Genomic DNA, 6,000 nt, shown 5'->3' with positions numbered 1-6,000 from the left:
TGAGTTTGTTAATCAGTTCATTTACTCATTCAGTTTGAGATTTGTTTCTGGACCTGCAGATAATCTAATGGATATTATTCTTAGACTCTTTTCATAATAGTTCCAGATCACGAGTACCTTTCAGATGATGCCTGTCAACATGTCCATACACTGTGCCTGTTTCAACTCAACGTAATAGGTGACAGCTGTTCTCTTGTTACTTTCTTGACAGTTTAGACTCTGACCGGCTTGTTTAAAATTGAAGGAAAGCTTGGCAGTTAACTAGCAGTCCTTCCTATAATGGTTTTTGTCCATGGCAACTCCTCTCCTAATCACAATCCGTTTACAGCTAATCAGCACTAACTTTTCATTGTCATGTTGCTTTCTCTTACTAACCTTAACTCGATTTTTTTCCCTCCCCTTGTCCAGTCCCTTCCCATTTACGTACGCGATTCCTCTAAAACTTTACAGGAGTTTCAGAATTTCCAGTTACAGACTCCATCCACCTTCTCTTGACCATGGATATGCAATCCCTTTACACATCCATCCCAGATCAGGATGGCCTCAGAGCTCTCTGCTTCTTCCTGGGAAAAAAGGATCAAACCATCTCCACCACTACCACCCTCCGCCTGGGTAAGCTCGTCCTCACCCTGAGCAAGTTTTCTCTTAACTCCTCTCACTTTCCTCAGGATAGAGAAATGACCATGTTTACCCACATGGGCCCCAATTATGCCTATCTCTGTGGGGTATGTGGAACATTTCTTGTTCCAGTCCTATGCTGGCCCTCACCCAGAACTCTTTCTCTGATATATCGATAATATCATCAGTGCTGCTTCCCCTTCTTGTCTGGAATTGGAAAAGTTTATCAATTTCACTTCCAATTTCCACCCCACTCTCACTTTCACCTGGTCCACTTGACTCAATCTTTCCCTTCTTCGACATCTCTGTTTCCATTTCTAGGATAGACTGACACCAATATCCATTACAAACCAACCAACACCCATAGTTACCTTGTCTGTACATTAGGTAAAAACAATGACTGCAGATGCTGGAAACCAGATTCTGGATTAGACTGGTGCTGGAAAAGCACAGCAGTTCAGGCAGCATCCGAGGGGCAGTAAAATCGACGTTTCGGGCAAAAGCCCTTCATCAGGAATACAGGCAAAGTGCCTGAAGGGTGGAGAGATAAATGAGAGGAGGGTGAAGGTGGGGAGAAAGTAGCATAGAGTGCAATAGGTGAGTGGGGGAGGGGATTAAAGTGATAGGTCAGGGAGGAGGGTGGAGTGGATCGGTGGAAAAGAAGATAGGCAGGTAGGAGAAGTCATGGGGACAGTGCTGAGCTGGAAGTTTGGATCTGAGGTGAGGTGGGTGAAGGAAACTGTTGAAGTCCACATTGATACCCTGGGGTTGAAGTGTTCTGAGGCAGAAGATGAGGCGTTCTTCGTCCAGGCATCAGGTGGTGAGGGAGCGGCAGTGTCCTCGGCAGAGTGGGAGGGGGAGTTGAAATGTTGGGCTACAGGGCGGTGTGGTTGATTGGTGCGGGTGTCCCAGAGATGTCCCCTAAAGCGCTCTGCTAGGAGGCGTCCAGTCTCCCCAATGTAGAGGAGACCGCATCGGGAGCAACGGATACAATAAATGATATTGGTGGATGTGCAGGTAAAACATTGATGGATGTGGAAGGCTCCTTTAGGGCCTTGGATGGAGGTGAGGGAGAAGGTGTGGGAACAGATTTTGCAATTCCTGCGGTGGCAGGGGAAGGTGCCAGGACGTGAGGGTGGGTTGTAGGGGTGGTGGGGGGTGGGGGGGGGGGGGGGTCCGTGAACCTGACCAAGTAGTCACGGAGGGTACGGTCTCTGCAGAAGGCAGAAATGGGTGGGGAGGGAAATATATCCCTGGTGGTGAAGTCAGTTTGGAGTTGGCGGAAATGTCGGTGGATGATTTGGTTTATGCGAAGGTTGGTAGGGTGGAAGGTGAGCACCAGGGGCGTTCTGTCCTTGTCTGTACATTATCACACTCTGCTTCTCATTCCATTCCATGTAGGGTAGACTGGGTGACCGTTTTGCAGAACACCTACCTTCTGTCCGCAAAAAAGACCTTGAGCTTCCAGTTGCCTTCCACTTCAACACACCACCTTGTTCTCTGGCCAATAGGCTTACTGCAGTGCTCCTGTGAAACTCAGCGCAAGCTGGAGGAGCAGCACCTTATTTTCCACTTGGGAATTCTACCGCCTTCTGGAGTCAATTTCGTGTTCAATAAGTTTAGGGCTTAAGGCATCTTCTTCCGTATTCTTATCCCAAACACCAGGCCTTGTTATCACATGGTCTGTTGTTAGACACAATGCATGTGGCACAAAGGTGTGGCGCTGGAAAAGCACAGCAGGTTAGGTAGCATCCGAGGAGCAGGAGAGTTGACGTTTCAGGCTAAGCCCTTCATCAGGAATGTGGGGGGCGTGCTGTGAGATAAATCAGAGGGTTGGGGTTGAGGGAAGGTAGCTGGGAAGGTTATAAGTGGATGCAGGTGGTGGGTGATAGTGATAGGTTGGATGGGAGGGTGGAGCGGATAGGTCGGATGGAAGATGGACAGGTAGGATACTTCAAGAGGACGATGCCGAGTTGGAAGGTTGGATCTGGGATGAGGTAGAGGAAGGAGAGATTAGGAAACTAGTGAAGTCGATGTTGATGCTGTGTGGTTGAAGGCTCCCAAGACAGACAATGGGGCGGACTTCCTTCAGGCTTGGATTTGGCGGTGGAGAAGGCCAGGACTTGCATGTCCTTAGCTGAATGGAAGGGAGAATTGAAGTGGTCCGCCATGGATTGATGAGGTTGTGCGGTGCGTGTCTCAGAGATGTTCCCTGAAATGTTCCGCGAGTTGGCAACCTGTCTTCCCAATGTGGAGGAGACCACATCAAGAGCAATGGATATAGCAGATGAGGTGTTTGGATGTGTAGGAAAATATTTGCCGGATATGAGAAGTTCTTTTGGGGCCTTGGTTGGAAGTGAAAGGGAAGTGTGGGCACAAGTTTCCACCTCTTGCATGGGAAGCTGCCTGATGTAGAGGGTGGTTTGGTGGGTTGGGGGTTGTTGCTGGAGTATGGACCTAACAAGGGAGTTGTGGATGGATTGCTCTCTGTGGAACGCCAATGGGGGTGGGGAGGGAAATGTATGTCATGAAGGAGGTGGAGGCCATGGGTCGTGTCCTGAATATATATGGGGAGTTCCTGGATCAACACAGATAGGATGGTGTTGAGATTTGAGGAGATACATTTGGTGGGGCAGGAGCAGGCTGAGATGATAGCTTGACCAGGGCAGTCAGATTTGTCTATTTTGGATAAGAGGAAAAACCAGGCAGTGCAGACTTCTGGGACTATGAGGTTGGAGGCTATGGATGGGAGATCCCCAGAGATGATGAGGTTGTGAATGGTTCGGGAGGTACTGGTGCCACTACTGGTTCCACCTTAGTGGCTATTCATTCTCCTCAGCTGATCATTATCCATTACTTTGTCTAACTGTAATCTCCCTTTGACCTCTATGAAGGGAATAGATAAAAGTCGAGAGGATGTTTCAACTGGCAGATGAAACTGGGACAACAAGGCATAGACTCAAGATTAGAGAGAGCAGATTTAGGATTGAATTGAAAAAGAACGTTTTCACTCAGAGCGTTGTAAATTTATGGAATTCATGCCCAGTAAAATAGTTAGCAATACTTCAATAAATGTTTTAAAGCTAAGGTACATATTTTTTGAACAATAAAGGAATTAAGGGATACAGTGAGAACGCGGGTAATTGGATCTGAGTCCACAAAAACATCAGCTATGATTTTACTGAATGGCAGAGCAGGCTCGAAGGGCCACACAGCCTACTCCTGCTCCTCGTTCTTCTGTTCTATCTCCACCTGTCATTGTCTCCTTCCCCCCAGTCCATTTCCCACACTATCATCACCATGGGGCTGGGGGGGGGGTTTAAGTTCTGAGAGATAAATATGAGTTCGGGGATGGAGTTGAGGGGAAGTTAGCTGGGAAGGCAATAGTAGATGCAGATGGGGGTGATGGCGGTCGGGTGGAGTGAATAGGTGGCAAGGAAGATAGCAGATATCAAAGCTGAAAGCTTAACCACAAGATTGTAAGCTTGAGAGGAACACAGTTTCAGTAAAAAGACGATGAATCATCATTGCAATAGAAATCTATCAGGACTCCACTCTGACCATGTTAGTGAGTGCAGGTCAGAGGTTTGTCATTACATGGGAGGGTGTTTTTTTACGCTCACTGGTCATTCACAGGGACACAGAGAGGCCTATAGTCCTGCCTGTGTACTGTGCTCTCTACCGGTTGATGGGCTCCCACCTCTGTTAATATTTGAAGGTGGTGTTTGCGGCTGGTTTATATGGAGCTGTGGTTACATCAGTTTGTGTGAAAGCAGGAAGGATAAATTTATACAGAACTAAACTGAGGAGGCTGGGTGATTTCATTAAACAAAATCTGGAGCTGAGTGAATTTAACTTTTGAAGTGAGAAAAGCAGTACACACAAGGATTTGATGTTTTAACAAGCAACCTGGGATCAAAAGTTATTAGAACCTTTAACTATTTTGTTTTAAACACAGCATGCTGAACAAATAATGTTTACCATAAATGACTATTTATAATATTCTGAACTTTATACATGTTTCAGAATGAAGTTGTTTTTTGATGTGGTTGAGTATTTCAATATTAGCTTTCCAGTTTACTGGGATGTCCTACCTTCTCTCCAGACAGCAGGAACTTAAAGCTTTGTTTTAAAGCCGCTGCAGATTTCAATGTATAGCTGCTGAAGAGAAGATTTACTTCAAATCTATTTCTCTTAAATTATTACTTTCAGCTTCCTTTCAGGAATGAGTAAATAACTAAGAGCAAATCAGCATCGTGCTGGGCTCTCAACAAAGTCTTAACAAATTGATTTCTTGACTTTTTAATTTAATCAGAACTCCATGGCTTTGTGAGGGGTAGGCAGTGCCTCACAAACCTTGCTGAACTTTTTTTGAGGATGTGGCAAAACACGTTGATGAAGGTAGAGCAGTGGATATGGTGTACATGGATTTTAGCAAGGTGTTTGATAAGGTTCCCCATTCAGAAAGTAAGGAGGTATGGGATACAAGGAAATCTGGTTGTCTGGATATAGAATTGGCTGGATACAGTATTCAGCCTGTTAGCTCGGTGACCGGTGGTATTCCGCGGGGATCAGTTCTGGGACTTCTGCTATTTGTGATTTTTATAAATGATTTGGATGATTAAGTGGAACAGTGGGTAAGTAAGTTTGCCGATGACATTGAGGTTGGTGGAGTTGTGGATAGTGTGGAGGGCTGTCATCGGTTGGAATGGGACATTGACAGGATGCAGAGCTGGGCTGAGAAGTGGTAGATGGAGTTCAACCTGGAAAAGTGTGAAGTGACTCACTTTGGAAGGTCAAATGTGAATGCAGAATATAGAGTTAAAAACAGGATTCTTGGCAGTATGGAAGAACCAAGGGTCTGTGGAGTCCATGTCCACCCAAAGTTGATAAGGTTGTTAAGAAGCCATAAGGTGTATTGGCTTTCATGAGCAGTGGCTTGAGTTTAAGAGCTGCAAGGTTATGCAGCAGCTCTATAGAGTCTTGTTAGACCACACTTGGAATATTGTGTTCAGTTCTGGTTGCCTCATACAGGAAAGATGTGGAAGCTTTAGAGAGGGTGCACAGGAGGTTTACCAGGATGCTGCCTGGAATGGAGGGCATATCTTATGAAGAAAGGTTGAGGGCCCCAGAGCGTTTCTCATTGGAGCAAAGAAGGCTGAGAGATGACTTGATAGAGGTGTACAGGATGATGAGAGGTATAGATAGTGGATAGCCCCAAAGACTTTTTCCCATGGTGGAAATTTCTATCATTAGGAGGCATAATTTTAAGGTAACTGAAAGGTTATGGGGAGATGTCAGAATAGGTTCTTTACACAGAGTGGGTGCATGGAATGCACTGCCAGCACTGATAATAGCGTCAGATACATTAGGGATGTTTAA

The sequence above is a fragment of the Chiloscyllium plagiosum genome, unplaced genomic scaffold (genome assembly GCF_037043375.1).
Source record: "Chiloscyllium plagiosum isolate Xiang-an unplaced genomic scaffold, Cpla_swu_hap1 HiC_scaffold_24, whole genome shotgun sequence".
Lineage (NCBI taxonomy): Eukaryota > Metazoa > Chordata > Chondrichthyes > Orectolobiformes > Hemiscylliidae > Chiloscyllium > Chiloscyllium plagiosum.
This window is presented reverse-complemented; position numbering follows the sequence as displayed.